Genomic DNA, 17,775 nt, shown 5'->3' with positions numbered 1-17,775 from the left:
AATAAGTGGAAGTGACTTTTTTTTGTTTTAATATGTATCTTTATGTGCTGCCATCTCATTCAAGGCATGAACCGTGAGTCTAGTGTATGCGTCACAGCCGTAAGATTCGTGTCAAACATTTTGTCATTTTTTTAATGTGCGCTAAAAAAAAATGTTATTGGTTTAGTAACTAAAACGTTACAGTATACTTATCTTTCACAATTCAGTAGTCTACTTTCAGTTGAATCCCCATGATATTGGATAGCTGGAAAGACAAAAATTAATAAGAAAACTCCTTTTACTTTAAATCTACAAAAATAATCTCTTGCCCTACACATCTGTAACATTTAAAATGAGTGCAATTTGAATGCTTTAAAATTAAAAAAAAAAACTTAAAACTGAGTGAAATGTACCATGGTTTTCAATTGCTTTCAATTATCATTAAACCTTTTTGAGAGTAATTTGCATAATGTTTCATAAACATGTAGGCAGATTAACCTTTTTAGTTAATTTATTCATTAGCAGTAAAAATTCAAAGCACCTCTTATGAGAAAATAATGTCTTGCTGTTAAATTACATGGAAACAAAGCAATTGGGACATAGTTGCCTAAGTTCTCCCTGTGTCAAAGCACAAAACTGTGGAGAGAATAAAGCTTTGCCTGTTAGTGGAGTTTTGATTAAATTGCCTGTTTGCAAAAAATTAGCAGTATTACAAGACAATTAGGTGAAGTATTAATTAGAGATGGGTTAGAAGACTCCTGACTGGAGCAGGTACCTGTAAATATGGGGGAAGGAAGAATGAAAAAGGACATGAAAAGACAGAGACTTTTACTCTTTCCTGCCTTAAACCTCTTATAATCTCTTACATTAAGTCAATGGAAAATGTGGTAATTTAACATTATTTTTCTGCCACTTTGTGGTCCCTTTGCACATCAGTAGCTGTCTGATTGAGACAAAAAGGAGTAAGCACATTTCTGTCTACCCCAGTGTGGTCTCCATCCTCCATTTTAACTCTGACTGAGTGAATTCCTTAGATGTTATGTCATTGTCCATGAAAAGGTCGTTGAAATTTGTACAATTAAGTAATATTTTATTAGCCAAGTTCTTAAGGTATTTTCTGCAACAGGACTTTAAACTCTTCCCTTGAGCTGGAATTGAATCATTTGCAGATTGACCTTAAGGAATTGGCAGGTCTGTCATCTTGGGTAAGATTATACAACATTTGATGATGCAGGAAGGGATAACATGTAGAAGACAGCTGCTTAGCTGATAAAGGTAGAGCTTAAATGGCAATTTGACAGTTTACACTACTATTGGACCTATCCTTATATCTCTTCATTAAGGAATAGAGTAAGCCTTTTTGGACATGTGTAAGTGCAGACAGGTCTCAGCTTACACATGCTCTGTCGTATGTAATAATGTTATCCATTGTCTTTACAGTGTATGTAAACCAAATATCCATCACAATGACTTGTTCCATCTTTATCTTCTTTACTTGGGAGTACAAGTGTGAATGTTTACATTGAGGCATCTGTTATATCACTCTACTAACTGCAAATTTTAAATGCCAAAACAATCAAGTTTATATTTTTACACTTTCCCATATCTTTATGTGGATATTTGCCTAGAAGAGATATACTAATCAAGGTTTCAATGGTAAGGAAATTCCACACATCCATCTGGTGATTCAAAATAGGTAGATTGTATAGGTGGCATGAGAATGTAGAAATCTCTGAGTGGATGGGTAAGCAGAAGTATTAAATTACCTAGTAGTAATTATAAGTCATAATCTTCTTGCACTGCTGTCATGTGCTGCTAATGGAATGTGGTTAACTTAGCTGATGTAAGTTAACCACAGAAGTTGCAACAATCTCAAACCGGTCTCTGAAAATTGCTCATAAAAATAAATAGGTGCTCTACAGCAATTTAAAACAGATTAAATGTTTAAGGATGATCTTTTAGCTTTTAAATTTTTTACCAATTGTTTAGTTGAATTGACTATTAAAATTGACTATTAAAAACTCTCCTATCTTCCAACAAATAAACCAAACAAAAAAAAAAATGGAAAAATAAACGATGTATTCATAAATGGAGGGATCTAAGTGTCTGGGGAACAGCCCATTGTTTTTTCATAGAAGGGTGCCATATGAACTTAAAACCAAATTTGCTGGCGTTTTTTAACATATCTTACCAACCACTGAAATTGGCATTAAAATTAATAAAATTTGTGACAGAAGAATCCTGGACTTTGTCCATATTTATAACCAAATAAGTAGGCTACAGCAAAAATCTCTTATCAAAATTATTGGAGAGTAGATTCAAATAACAGCTGAGTCTCAGCTTAAAATCTCTTTAGTGTATCTGCTTTCTCACTCAGTTTAGTTTTGTCCCCATTCAACTCACTGCCTGAACTCTCAATAATAATTATCTGAAGGAGGGAAGACATTTTTCCAACGCATGTCTCTCTTCTCTAGGTTTTGCTTTCCACTACAGACATATGAAAGTGATTATATTGCATTTTGAAAGTGGAGGTGAGACTTTACCCTCACTTTATGTAAATCACTTTTCAAGTAATTTGCAAGTGTAATTTTTGGATAATAATTGGGATTGCTGAAGGGTCTACAGTGCAAAATGAAGCAGATACCTACAGACTCTCATTTCAGTAACCAGTAGTTAACATGTTGCCCGGAGAAGCTGTGTATTCTTCATGCCTGGAGGTTTTCAAGATATTATGAAATAAAGCTCTGAGTTACCTGGTTTGATCTCATAGATGGCCTTGTTTGCACTAGAGACATCCTGAGGCTTGCTTTATGATTTTGTGATCACAACGCCCTTCTACAAAGGGCAAGAGAGATTTGTGACCAACAAAACAAATCCAGCACTTGCACCAAACAGAGGGAGCTGGACGGTGTCACCAGGTTTAAGCCCCTTAATCGAGCATCATCAGGCATTTTACTGAAGTATTTGAGAGTTGCATGGATGGTTTAAAACAAATACAATACTTTTCATTCCATACCTATCCATGTTTGAACTTTTCCTAGCATTTTTATTTTATATAAGAATGATCGTGTCATTGCTGTTGACTGTATATCATTAATAACAATCAAGATAGTTTGCAACAGAAAGACATTTATTCCTTTTTCTTGTTGGTGTTTCAGATGCTGTTTTGCTTAACTGTCTTAGATAATGATGTGCAAGGTTTTGGTAACAGGATAACTAACCGCACCTGGTCATACTTACGCTCCCTGTAGACATTGCCAAAGCCTGCCCTTTGAGAATGATGCAGCCCCAAACAATGCTAGGGAGGCATGCAAATGCAGGGATCAACACAGTTAAACAGAAACTCATCAGAAAAGCAAGTTTTTATATCTTTGATCAATAATACTTTTGGAGACCTATTCTGTGACAAGGAATTAGCAACCAATGAGCATAAACATAGAAACACTCTGGCACATACAAAAATCACTACACTTGCCACTCTGTAAGAATGGTAATGTGAGAAGTGTTTGCTGGGAAAATACCAATGCCTTCATATATATACCTACAAAGATTGTCAGACACCCTCTCTAGACTAAATGGATGTGCCACTGGATGTTTTCACCAGGTAATACATCTGTGTTCTTTCTATATCTATATCAAACACATCATTCCCCACAACACACCATGAAGTAACTGAAGGAATTATCTCAAACATGAGAATTAATTTCAGTGATAGAAATCTTGAATATTGAATATAGGAATGATTTTGTATAGAGCATATTTCAGGATATTTTACTTTGACTTTCATCAAGAAGTCAGGTTGTAAGATGATAAAAATATTGAAGTCAGCATCAGGTAGGGTCCTAATCTTCCTGGCAGTATCCTAAGCACAATAAGACTATCAAAATCCCTTAAGGAGCAATTAATATTATAACTCTGGAACTTTGGGGTTTTTTTTTATGGGAAGGTGACTGGATTCAAATGAGAAGCAAAGCTAATTTTGATTAATAAAAAGGTTAACTACCATGTCAAATGGCAGAAAATTGGCTTAAAACACATGGGGAAAAAACAGAAACCTATTTTAATACTGAAGCGTCTGCCCTGAACAATTGCATATCCACCTTGACAGGAAAAGTTTCTCTTAATGTCTCCTTTTGGAGTAGCTTCCATTATTCTCCATCCGTTAAACATAAATTGTAGGAAATTCATGTTTCAAGGGTCCTAAGTTCATTTCCCTCTTAGAGCAAGTATGGTATAATGTGTTTAATTGTAATGTAAACTAGTGTCTATTTAATCCAACAGCAATTTATAAGCATTGTAATATACCTGTATATTTCCATGCCCAATTTCAAATGCATGATCCTTCTAGTCCCAAAGGAAAACACAGACTCAAATGTATTTTTGGGTAGGAAATATGAGTGTTCAATCAAAGAGCTTAGGCAACACTGAGCAAATATTATGGCAATACAAGAAAAGAGATGATCCTGCTATCGTAGATTAAATGATCTAGTCAATTATTTTCTAAAATAGCTTTATTTAGTCAGGACACATTAACTTACTGAATGTCAGCAAATATGTCATTTCTGCTCGAAACAAGATAATTGTATCTTAAGTACCACAGAATATCTCACAGTTCATTGGCCTCTGCTCTCACAGAGCATAAAAAAGATCACGATTCAGTCTCTATTGCCTAAATAAATCTAGAACCTGGACAGGAATCTTTGTTCTGTGCTACTAAATGTGACAACTCCTTAATTATTTTGGATTAGTATTGCACCCATTGGAGTTACTCCCTGAAATATAAAAAAAAAAAAATAGTCATTATTAAATATTCAAAAGAGAAAGTAATTAGAACTGTCCTCTATATCTTTGAAGAACTTCCCTTTCACTGGACCATGGAGCAGTTATTAATCATACTGTCCTACAACTCATCTCCAAAAAGAAGTACACAGAGAGTCTGTTTTTTGCAGTAGTCTTGTGGTAGAGAACGTTTATAGTTCATACCAGTAAAAGTTCAAAAAAGCATAGATAGGACTTCAGCCCAGACCTCCACTGAGTTCTGTAACTAATGGTTGGAGTACCAGTTCATATGTAGCCAAGGGAAGGACTGATGAAGTCACCAGACTCACACCCCTGAAGGCAGGACTAAGGGAGGCACTTAACTCCATCTCAGCACGTGTACACCAGTTCCATGAAGTTAGCCAGTGACAGAACTCCGTTATTAGGTGCCTAATTCTCATGGGCAACACGTAGACATGTTACTGTTTCAGAATCACAAAGGCTACTGGATAAAATAGCTTCTTGCCTTGACATGACTAAATGATAGTCTAACAATTGTTTTACATTTTGCAGTTGTAACTCTTTTATTCTCAGTTAATTAGGTATCTTTTGGAAATCAATGTAAATATGAAAGCTTAAAATTTCCTGAATGTTTAGCAGATATGGTTATTTCCTTTGAATCTACACTTTATAGTGTGCTTCTTATTATTTGTTAGATCTTTTACCTGTCACGTAAGGCTCTTATGTTTTTGTATATTATACTTAGAAACAAGCACACAGTTTGGGTGCCCACAGAGATGCTGCTTATAGTTGTTTATTACTCACCCACAGAGGTATAGACTAGTGGCAGGACAATCTAACAGTTTGCGTATCTCCTGCTGGAATATTTATGAATAAACTACATTTTTGTCTATGAAGACTGCAGCAGAGAAGCAGAAGAAAAATAAATGCACAAATAGCCCCCTACGAGGAAGTGTAGGGTGGTGACTTTAGCGCACTGTAGCACATGGCACATTCAGGGAGTCTGCATATATTTCAAGTAAAGCCTTGAAGTTATAAGACTACTCAAGTTTCTCTCTCTCCTCCTTGTCTCACCTCTTCTTCCTTTCTTCCTGTTCTTTCTTCATTTCTCACTTCCTCCCTTTCTCTCTCTCCCTCTATTCCTCCATCACACCCTTTTGTCATTCCATCCTTCATAAACCTCCGAACTGGTCAAATACACAACACTCAGGGTTTCAGGGTGAAAAGTAAAAAAAAAGAAAACCATTTCTAACCACTTATATTAATGATTTCAAAAGGAATGGAGGATGCTGTGTATTTAGCAAGAGACAGCTTGGAAGTTTAAGACTTCAAACAGTTTCAGATTTTGGTCTTGACCGAATGTGGATACGCCTGTTTGTTTATCTGAATTTTCTAATTATTATATATGTAGCAGGTGTGCCTTGATCATGGACACTTACCCTTGTATTATATGGTAATCACTGTTTCTTGGTGGTGATTTATTTTACTATGTCTTCTCTGATGGTAGTCTTTGGGCTATTAACAGATGCTGTAAAATAACATATGTATGTGCATGCACACATGTATATTTAATCTGGCTTTGTAATAGCTCTGAAAAACCTCAACTCTAAGGATTTCTAAATTAATTCAACATTCCACTTCCTACAATAACAGTGTATTTCAACAGGAACACTTAATTATTCTAAAGGTTTATTTGGTTTCATACTCTCTTTATCTGTCATGTAGCTATTTTATGCTTCTTCCACTTACATGAATTTAGACTGTGTTTGTTTTAAGTTTATATAAACACAGAATAGAGAAATGCCAACAACAGCCATTAGTTTACACTGCTACATCAATTTAAAACTTGATTTAGATGTTGAACTGCATGAAATATTCAGAATTCAGCACTGGGTGATGCAGAAGAGGCTGAATATAAGAAAGTCACTTGTGCTAAAAATCAAAACAGCTCAAGGATTCAGGGTACAAATACAAAATTAAGACTGCTGACATCTCTAAGGAAAAGAAAAAGCTCTTCTAACTTGAGGAGCTGGTTTCATAATGTAATACCACAGGAAGAAAAAAAAGGTCATACCGCAATGGGAGTGAAAAGGAATAAAAGGAAAAAGGCAAAAAAATAAAGATTTAGTTCTAACTAATGAAAGCATAATGCTAAGCTTAATAAAAATTTCTTCAGCTATATATGAAAATTCTTCAGTTATGTTTGAGACTGGAGAAAATTTTTAACCATGAGATCATTATTGTTAAGGACTGCAAGGACCAGATTTTCCTTGGAACAGTAAAAAACAGTGCCAAATGAACAATCAATGATCATAATATCTGATAGATGTATTAAAGATCTATATCGTTGAACTTGGAAAACAGATGAACAGGAGCTAAACTCCATATTTTCATTACGCCTTGTTAATATGTTTTCTCATATTCAGCCCTCAGCAAAACAGCTTACATACACTGCTTGTATTGACCTTCATTTATTATTTTTTTTTCTCACCATTAAAATTTCTCAAAAATATCTCTTCTTTATCTATGTGGGTTTGGGTATCAATTATAGCTCCTTCAGTCAGCATGAGTGGTATGACTACTTGAACTAAATAGGAATACCTCAAATTCAAGGCATGATTCTGGTTTGCAGGTTTCTGATATTTACTTTCTGAATTTAAAGTAGTAGTGTGAGGACCTCTTCAGTGTTGTGAACATAGTAAACTAATGGATAGAGCTACTGAATTAACATCAACATGTAACCAAAAAACCAATTCTCTGAAGTTGATTTTTAACCACAAAACTCCCAAACTCAGCAGAACAGAGGCAAGCCTGTTGATATCTGTAATACACTACTAAGTACAGCTTGCTGGATGCTTTCTTACACGGAGACATGTTTTTTGAGTCACTCTGTTATAAAGCGAATATTACATCTATATGGTTGAACTGCTTCCAGTTCTGTAACGTTTGAATACCTTTCACATAAACTCGGCCGCAAAGGCAGCAGTGATTCATATACCCTTTAACACCTGTCTTTTGAGTTACAGAAACACTCCTTTGCATGAAGTGTTTTAGTAGGTCAGGCAGGAGCAAAATTAGTTTATATCGTACATATGCCTGTGTTTCAGGAGGAAGTCTTTTATCAAGGACAAAGGTTTGGCAGTGCTCCCTAAATTTAATGAAACACCAGCTTTGTTCTGTATCCTTTGGAAGTTTGTTCCACTATTAGTTCCACTGAGATGTACTTATGTCTCAAAGCTAAATAATGCCTATAAGTAAATGAAACCTCTTTTACACATTCATGGTAGTAGAAAAAGAAAAAAATGATATTGTCCAAAGAGGTAGTCCTCTCCTCCCTCTTATCCTTGTGTATTTCTAACTTCTTTCCTTTTGTCTTCAAGAGCTTTCATGTAAATACTTGGTCCCAGAATAGGATCCAAGAACTGGCACTGCAATAAACCAATCTTTCAATCTTTACTTCTCTTCCTTTCCCTCCACTCTCCCCTCACCCTCCCTCCACTGCCTCTTTGGTCAATTTACTTTCTAGCCATCCCGGATGTGGATTTGTGAAATATGTGTGGGAAGAGGCACAGACTGTCCATCTTAATGGCTATGAAAATTTATGCAGACTTCAAGTGACTATATAACCACAACTAAAATTAGGTTAGTTTTCACTGAGTTCCTGCTACAGTCAAGGGAGAAAGAGTGGCTCCTGTTGTGGTTTACCATCTGTAGCAGGCTAACATGAGATCTCTGAAACACTTTCTGAAGGAACCTAAAATTAGATGCATAAATACTCCCCTTAGTGTAAATGCTCACTTTATTTTCATCTCTCACAGATTTTAGCCAATGCTTTATGATTAGTCTGGTGTAAAGATAGTAGAATCTGGCCCATTATCCCTGTGAACTCATGCTGGCAGCTTGTAAAGTCTGTAACCTGATTCTGACATTTCACCTTCTGTGTTAAAGGAGCGTACATGTGTTTTCTTCAGATATGTCAGATATGTTCAAAGATTCACCTTTCAGAATGAAAAGCACCCATAAATACTAATGCAAATGACCACACAACATGACCGAAAACATACACATCTCAGTAAAGAACCAAATAGGAAGAGCATGTCACAAAACACTGTTGTGTGCTGGGGCTGAATGTGCCTTATAAAATGAAAAAAACCCCTGTAATATGGTAGTTCCTTACTATCACTAAGAGTCACTAAAAGTGCATTATATTGCCTATTTTTTAATTCTCTCTGTGGGGCAAGAAGGTGACATTGTCCTTGTGTTGGAGTTTACTTTTCCGTCTATCTATTGTCTCACTTGGGCTATATATGAAGTGTATAGCCCAGAAGATTTTTTAGGCTCCCAGTCATCCTATATCCTGACTCTTATATTAGGGAGAGGCTTGAACTTGTCCTTCTTGCCCTATCCTGTGTGCTCTGGCTTCTGCAGAAATGAAACCCAGCTGGGGTCACAGTTAGGAGCTACAAAATGCTCAGTTCAGACCCTTAGCTTGGACTGGTATTTTAGCATGTGTTAAACACAAACTCTCAAGTCACGTTAAAACATTGTCCTTCTATAATACATGGTATTTTTTCAACAGGTTGTCTGATTTATAGTTTTCTCAAAGCAACACAGAATTTTATGTTAAATATGCAGTTTTCTACCAGGAGATTTCAGCTATCAATACTCAACAGAAAAGCTTGTAACATAATCTTATATTTAAACACATAATACTTTATTAGTAAATTCAATTGGTCCTCCATGTAAGTTGGTTGTCTTCTATCAGGTGCAAATGAGCACAGCCTTAGTAAATTTGTTCAGAATTTAATTCCTTACTTTTAACCTTGGAAATCACAGAAATGCACTACATCAAGGATGCTTCTGGTAGGCTGCTGTGTGCTAGCTCTAGTGCATGAACAAATTGCAGTCATATTTACCCCTCTTCCCTCACCCTCAATCGGATGCACAGCTTTACACGAGTGACAATGATATCTCTGGTTTCAGAAGCTAGATTTCTTCCTATTTAGGTACTCTCTACAAAAAAGGAAGTTGAAACCCCTAAACATCAGGACAATGTAGAAGACAGAGTTTTTATTTCCAGACATTACAGTTTCATGAATCTAAGGGAGAACATACTTTGAAGTAGTGTAGGTATTTTCCAGAGGATATTGTTTTGGCTGTATGCCTGTTATCAAGGAATTATACAGGATGCATATTCAAAAAGTTTCCTGACGGGAAAAGCAGAATGAGCTGGGCTGTCTGAGATTTAAGACATTTACCTGGAGTCAGGGTAACATCTCAACCTTTATGAAAGACAGATATGGAATGTTAAATTTCACTTCCCATGAAGATAAAGTGAAATTTGGCTAAAAAGCTAAGGCTAAATGTCAGCAGCTTTGATTGTTGTGTTAGCTGATCAAAAACAAGAGAAAGCCGTTTTAGGAGATGAGAATACTGTAAAGAAAAAAAAAGACAAAAGAATAAAAAGGAAAATGTTCTAAGGGCACGTGTTCCTGACAAATGTTATTTTGGATGACATTGTAGAAATACACGTTTAAAAGAGAGAGAAGAAAATTAAGTTGGTGACGATACCCTTCTTTTTGACTAAATAATTGAAAATCTATGTGGTTTTTTGCATAACGTCTGATACAACGGAAACTATTACTCAAGTAACAGACCAGTCCAGACAAAGAATTACAAGGCCAGGGAAAGAACTGGACTATGTAGACTGGGGAGTTTTCAAGGGCTTAAAATGCAAAAGATACGCATTTATTTTATTGTGTGGCCATATGTTTCCATTAATGAAAAGGACCAGAGAAGGCTGCTGAAAGCCAAAGAGATAACAGGAAAAATGTTGGTAAGGTATCTTTAAGGGAAAATTAAAATGGAACAGATGGAGCCTTAGAGAAACCAATATGTTCCCTGATATATATCTTCAAACATTTTCATTGGAAAATTCCCAGGCCCTTCTGGCATTGTAAGGATTTCAAAGCTGTTGGTTCTGCTGGATTTCAGGCTCTCTTTGACACTGGAATAGTTTATTGGGAGTGGAAAAATTTAGTGGGAAACAGAAGTAGCATGTTCAGACCTATCTTATGAACAAAAGAATTAAAATAGAATCCATTTTCATGGAAATATTATTTTGAAAAAATAAACTGGAAGTGAAAAAATAGTAAGATTGTCAAGATATATAAGTATAGTTACCACTAAATTATATATTAGTCAATGTTTCTGTCAATAAACATTCCAAAATCGATGCAAGAATCTGAAAACTCATTTCTATATGATCTTATAGACAAGAAAAAAATCTGTAACAAGTCAGCTTCTATTAGGAGACACACTAATCATTCTGCCTATTCTGTTAATGAACTCAGCAACAGCGAAAGGATTGGAGATAGTAATTAAATGCTAGGTAACTGCAAATATGTAATTAACACAACTGTGTATCTAATTCAATAAAACCTATTGTGATGCCAAATTTGACAGAGGACAATGAAATCCAGGTTTGGCAGTTGAAAAGTCTGTTGAGTTTCTCATTATTTAATCATAGTTACAAGGTGCTGTGGTTTTGGTTTCCCAGCCTTGAGGAGATAGTGTGACAGCAGAAAATGAGCTATGATTTGTCTTGTCCTTTCTGCTTCATAAAGGTCAGGGTCAACCTTTTGGGAGGGAGGAAAAGTTTGTGCCTTTTCTGGGCATTAAGACCATGAAGATGGGACTATCGTTTGAAGTCAGGTAAGCATAAGGAAAGCAATTAGCTTGCAACGCCGATGCAGGCTGAAAGACATATTACCTCTGGTTTTAGGCATCTGCTAAGCACATAGGTATGTCTAAGCTATGCACCTCATCTCTCTTCTAATAAACAGAAAATAAAACCAAAACAAAAAAACCCAAAAATAGACAGACTTTAGGAATGTGTATTCATTTAACTACAGCTGGATGGATCACATGCACAAGGACATGAAGTGTTCTGTAAAAATGCTTATGTGTCTCCACTATGAAAAAGACTGCTGAAGGGGACTAAAGTAGGTGTGGGTGTCCAGATCCAGGTGAATCAGCCCCAGCTTAATGGTACCAGGGGTATTACTTCTAAGAAGAAATAAATCACCAAATGTCAAAGGTGATGAAAAGAAAAACTCTTTTCTAGTGAGATACATAATACCACCAGGCTTGCATAAGATGGTACTAAACATGATCAACTGCAATGTGAATGAAACAAGAGGACCCATATTGTGGGGACAAGGAAGGGACAATTTGACTTCAGATCTTTATTTAATCTGACTCATTGGGCAGCTGTGGGTTTATGCTGTTCAATGTACTGCTTCCCTGTTTGAATGTATGTGCCTGTGACTTCCAAAATATACAGCTTATTAAACTGAAGGCTTTTGATATCTACTGGTGTCTATACTTGAGGGGAAAAAACAAACAAACAAACAAAAAAAAATGCAAAAGAAACAAAAAAATCCCCAAAACGCAACACAAAAACAAAAAGAGGAAAAAAGATGTGGAGAGAGGATTCTTAAGGTCTGGTCACATCAAATTAACTACTACGCTTGTGTGACTCTTAGGAAATGCATGAGAAGCTTAGTGAGCTGAAGCTGCTCAAAAGGTATCTTTTCTGTATCAGACCTGACTCAAATAAGCTCTCAAAGACAGAATGAGATATATAAAAACTTGATTCTTGCTTTGGAAAAAAAGAAAAAACTTCCAATGTGTTTTGGGTAATTTTCATAAGAATTCAGACACTGCATACTCATGGGAATTTCTGAATTTCTGAAATGCCTTTTGGATCTCACTGGTGTTGTGGAAACTTAGATCTCCACAACCAGCTCCACGTGGCTTCAGTATCCAGCTCCCTATACTGTTAGGGCAACAATACTTCTACTTTCTGTCTCTTCAACACAGATCATAAGCGTTCTGGGGCATGGACATACATATTGTGAACTGTTTAAAGTATTAAAGCAACAACAAAAGAAAAGAAATACTAATTTCTTATCTATGACACATGGAGTTTTAGAGATGCTAAGTTGTCTTTGTTAGCAGGTAGGTAGTTGTTTTTGATTTATTATTATGTTTATATTTATTATTATGTTTATATTTATTATTAAACCTTTTAGTCAAGGTTTTAATAAGAGGTGAGCTGCAGGGGTGCTGCCTTGTCTTCTGTGATATTTATGTGTGTATAATTTTTATACTTTTTTTTTCTTTTTATACATATTAATTAAGAAGAAAAATGGTTGTAGATTTTCTGGTGAGGGAGGTTGTGGAATCAGAAGAGGTGTGGCAGAAAAGCACCTCTTGGAGGGTGACTAGTCCCACCCTTCTGCTCCAAGAGGGAAGCTCAGGACCATATCCAGACAGGATTTTGGTACCTCTAAGGATATAGACTTCACAGCATCTTGGGATAACCTTTAGAAAGAGAAATTACTTTTCACACTTTTAAATGTAATTTCTTGCATTTCAATTTCTGCCCATTGCTTCTTGATCTGCCACTGAATACCAGTAGCAAGAGCCTGACTCAGTCTTCTGCAGTAAGACACCCCATAACACTTCTGTTGGTCACTTAAACATGACAGAAATTATTTTATCAGAACTTTTCTTCTCAGCAGAACAAATCATATTTTTAAGAAGATCACTTTGTTGCTGAGCAATGATAATTGTCATCATTACTCATTCTTTTTAATATAAGCAAATTAAAAAATTATATATAAGAATAATGTTATTTTTTCACTTTCAAAATACTTTTAATAATTTTTTCATACCTCTTCAATTTTATAAATTGTTTCTACCAAATTAGACATGCTTTTCTTAAATTAATAAGATTTATCAAAAAATTTCAGTACATTACATCAAATTATATTATCATAAAAATAAATCTCCACTAATTATTTGTCCAGGTCTTAGATCAGTGTCTGTAGTGGAAATGTATATTTGCATATATGTGATTTTGCAGGTGAAATATAGGAGAAATCTGTGCTTCTCTTGCTGCATATGATTTATTGTTAAGTATTTTCTAGAGTTTTCACTTGTATGTCTTGCCAAGTCGTCCTATTTTCAAGACTTTTTTATAATGCTTCTAATATGGTAAGAAGTATGGAGATAATAAAGTCTGGCTTTAGTGCATAAAATTAGCTGTGTTCATAGATGAAGTTGTAACATTTAGAAGAATGCAACTCACAGCTTTAGTTCCATTTCTGAGCAATCATTAGTTGCAATGGAAGTATAAAAATACAAAACTGTGTTTACTTTTGACACATTATACGGTATGTGGAAAGATACTAATAAAATTATTAAAACACATGCATCATATTTTAAATCAAAGAGTACTAAAATTTATAAGCCCAATTATCAGCTCACAGGATACTTATATTTTGGTTTTAAGCATATTCAGTATTATTCAAAATAAGAACAATAGCAGAATTCAGACTATATTCTGCTATTAATTTATAAAGTGTTTGATATTTATAATTCAAATTGTAGTAAATAATTCTGATTGTTTACATAAAGCACTTTATTAATTCTAGCTTAAGTGTAAGCTAAATTATAAAATTCATAGAATTTAGTGTGAATGTAACTCTGCTGGATAATAAAAATAATCTACAGATTACAGCAAAGCATTCCATTTTATTGCCTAGAACCTCCCCACTATAAACCATAAGCCCCATAGACTATATTTTCAAATGCTATTGGGGCTAAACACCAAACTTAAGAAAAATTAAGATGACAAAGATCTTAATTTCTATTTGATTTACAACCTGATCTATACAATCCAAGTATAACAACCATTTTCTTTGAGTGGTCACGAGCTGGTTTGTACATGCTTATATCCACACTTCCTGATAGGACTGGTTTGAAGGGACAGTGATTACATTTTCTTTCAGTCAGTTTTGGAAGCAATTGACTAGTTCCCTATTAGTCATGTAGATTTTCTTCATTATTGTTTTCCACGGCAGCCCAGCTCTTCTGGTACGTTATGTAACCATGTTTGCTGGATTTTTATATTAGAAAAATGGCTTGTGATAATCAGCAGGAAATACATTTAGGAAACAAAGAATTAAGTTTCTGAAAGAAAGTGAATATTTAGTAATTTAATAACCTCTGTGTGTATTGTTATGACTTCGTCTAGAGCTGTAATCATCCTTATTAAAGGAATGGATCAGAGGTGAACTAAGTCACTAGAAGCCTACCAGTTCAGCATTCAGGAATGTTATGTCGGTCTTTTCAAACCTAAACAATCCTGTGATTGTGTGAATGCATCTAAGTTAGTCTTAAGTTATCTGGTTTTCATTTAAAAAATAAGCTCAATATGTGAAGTGAGAGCTGCATCAGGGTTGTCAGCCTTCCAAGGTACACGGTCTGGCGCTTTGGCCTGGACCCAGTCCAAGGGTCAGGGAGCAACACTAAAATTTTAAATGCTCACAAACTTGTCAGCATAGCTCAGCAATGCTTCTAATTTCAATATTAAAATATTTCTGTATGGCACGATGCTTGGTACAAATACTAGGAGTGTTTTTATCTAAGGATTTTGATTTGGGGTTTTCATAAAATCACTTAGGTTGGAAAAGACCTTTATGATCATCGAGTCCAACCATAAACCTAAGAATACCGAGTCTACCACTAAACCACGTCCCTAAGCACCATGTCTACATGTCTTTTAAATATCTCCAGCGACAGTGACTAACCAGGGATAGAGTCTTCCTTGGGCAGCCTTTTCCAGCGCTTGACAACCCTCTTGATGAAGACATTTTTTCCTAATATCTGATTTAAACCTTCCCTAGAGCAACTTGAGGCAGTTTTCTCTCATCCGATCCCTTGCTGCCTGGGAGAAGAGGCCAACATCTGCCTCACCACAACCTCCTTTCAGGTAGTTGTAGAGAGTGGTAAGATCTCCTTACCCTCCTTTTCTTCAGACTAAATAACTTCCATTTCTTCAGCTGCTCCCCTTAGGACTTATTCTCTTGACCCTTTTCTATCAGGGTGTGATGTATTTTTGTGGAGTAATGAGGCAGAGGTACCTTTCCTGAAGAGGTAGTTAAATTTCTTGGATGTAACCTCCTATTCTGGGTCATGAATTCTTTTTGGGAAAAGCAATAAGTGGGAAACACTAGAGCAAGGAACTCGTAGCCATACCAAGTTCTATGCTATTTGCATTTGTTCATCTCTAGCTGCATGAAATTTACATATCAATCACCTATGCATATGAACCTCAGATTTTGAAAGGGCAGTCTTTCATATACTTTTGACGTTATTATCTCAAAGCTACATGCAAATATGCACGCTCAAGCAAACAAATCACAAACAGTATCCCATCAAGTCACAAGCTGTACTTACTAGGCGTTCTAAAATACTCAACTCTCCAGCTGCTCTATTAAAAATTGTCTGTCAATGCCCATACATATGATGTATTCTCATTATCTAGGGATCAACTGTGTCCAAAGGTTTTTTATGACAATTCCATTGTGAAGGAACTGAACCAATATTATTGTTGAATGTGTTCCTTTTCACATTATTTTTTCAGGCCTATGAGGTTTTTGGGTAAATTAAATTAACTGAAAATATTTCTCATTTGAAGAAAGAAAAGCTTATGATTCTTTAATGAAAGAGAATTGCTAGCTGCAGTTTTTACTTTTGGACTGCCAAAACCCAGTCCAAAACTAACTGTGCAATTTATGAAGACAGCCTCACTCTCTGGTTCTTTTGCAGACCCACCCTTTACTGTCTGAATAGGGATCTCTAAGGCAGTGAAATATCAGAAATTATTTACTCTACCTTTTTTATAAAACTTTTATTCTAAAATCTTAACAAACCAAACATTTCTAAACTTCATTTGCACAAAACCAAATTAATTTAATTTACATTAAGGTTGACTGACATATAAGAAATGCTATCCAGTTATGGCCAGCCTGGAATGGCTTCTTTTAAAAGGAGCTATAAACACCAGGCACCAAATACACAGCTGTATATTTTTTTTTAGAAGAGAACACATTTCCCTTGATTTATTGATGTATAATCCTCCTTTACATGACCAGGAGTGAAACCATTAACATAAAAAATAACTCTTTAAGTTAATAAGTGCTGTCTTTTAATGCACTTCTCTCCAGTGTGCATCGAGGCATACTATTAAAGAGTGCAGACATACACTTCATGATGATACAGTTCCCTCCTGACCCTAAAAGTGACCTCATGATCAATTGACAGGGAAGCCACAGTGAAGCCACAGTGAGGCCATTTTTAAAGAGACACCTTTTGACATCACACAATGTACTTAAATGAGTTGTCATTCACTTTTGAGGATTTTGTTTTATACTTTTCATCATCTTGTTGTTACAAATAGATGTACTTTATTTTAAGAAATGTCATCATGTATTGTGAAATCCCCAGTCACGCTTTTTTAGGGTGTTTTTTGTTTGTTTGTTTGCTTGTTTCAATGCTGTCTTAAGCCTACATCTACTGTTTTACATTTTATCACCTATGGTTAGAAACTGATTAAATTACTATAAATATTGTGGTAAACGTAGAATCATAGAATGGTTTGGAAGGGACCTTAAAGATCATCTAGTTCCAACACACCTGCCATGGGCAGGCACACCTCCCACTAGATCAGGTTGCCCAAGGCCCCATCCAATCCGGCTTTGAATACTTCCAGGGATGGGGCATCCACAAAGTCCCTGGGCAACCTGTGCCAGCGTCTCACCACACTCTTAGTGAAAAATTTCTTCATAATGTCTAGTCTAAATCTTTCCCCCTTCCAATTTAAAGCCATTCCCCCTCATGCTATCACTACATGCCCTTGTAGGCTACCTTCACATACTGGAAGGCCACTATGAGGTCTCCCAGGAACTTTCTCTTCTCCAAGCAGGACAACTCCAACTCTCTCAGCCTGTCCTTATAACAGAGGTGCTCCAGCCCTCTGATCATCTTTGTAGCCCTTCCCTGGATCTGTTCCAACAGTTCTATATTCTTCTTATGTTGGGGATTCTAGAACTAGACAGAGGACTTCAGGTCCAGAGCAGAGCGGAAGGGGAGAATCACCTCCCT

The sequence above is a fragment of the Cuculus canorus genome, chromosome 5 (assembly GCF_017976375.1).
Source record: "Cuculus canorus isolate bCucCan1 chromosome 5, bCucCan1.pri, whole genome shotgun sequence".
Classification (NCBI taxonomy): Eukaryota; Metazoa; Chordata; class Aves; order Cuculiformes; family Cuculidae; genus Cuculus; species Cuculus canorus.
This window is presented reverse-complemented; position numbering follows the sequence as displayed.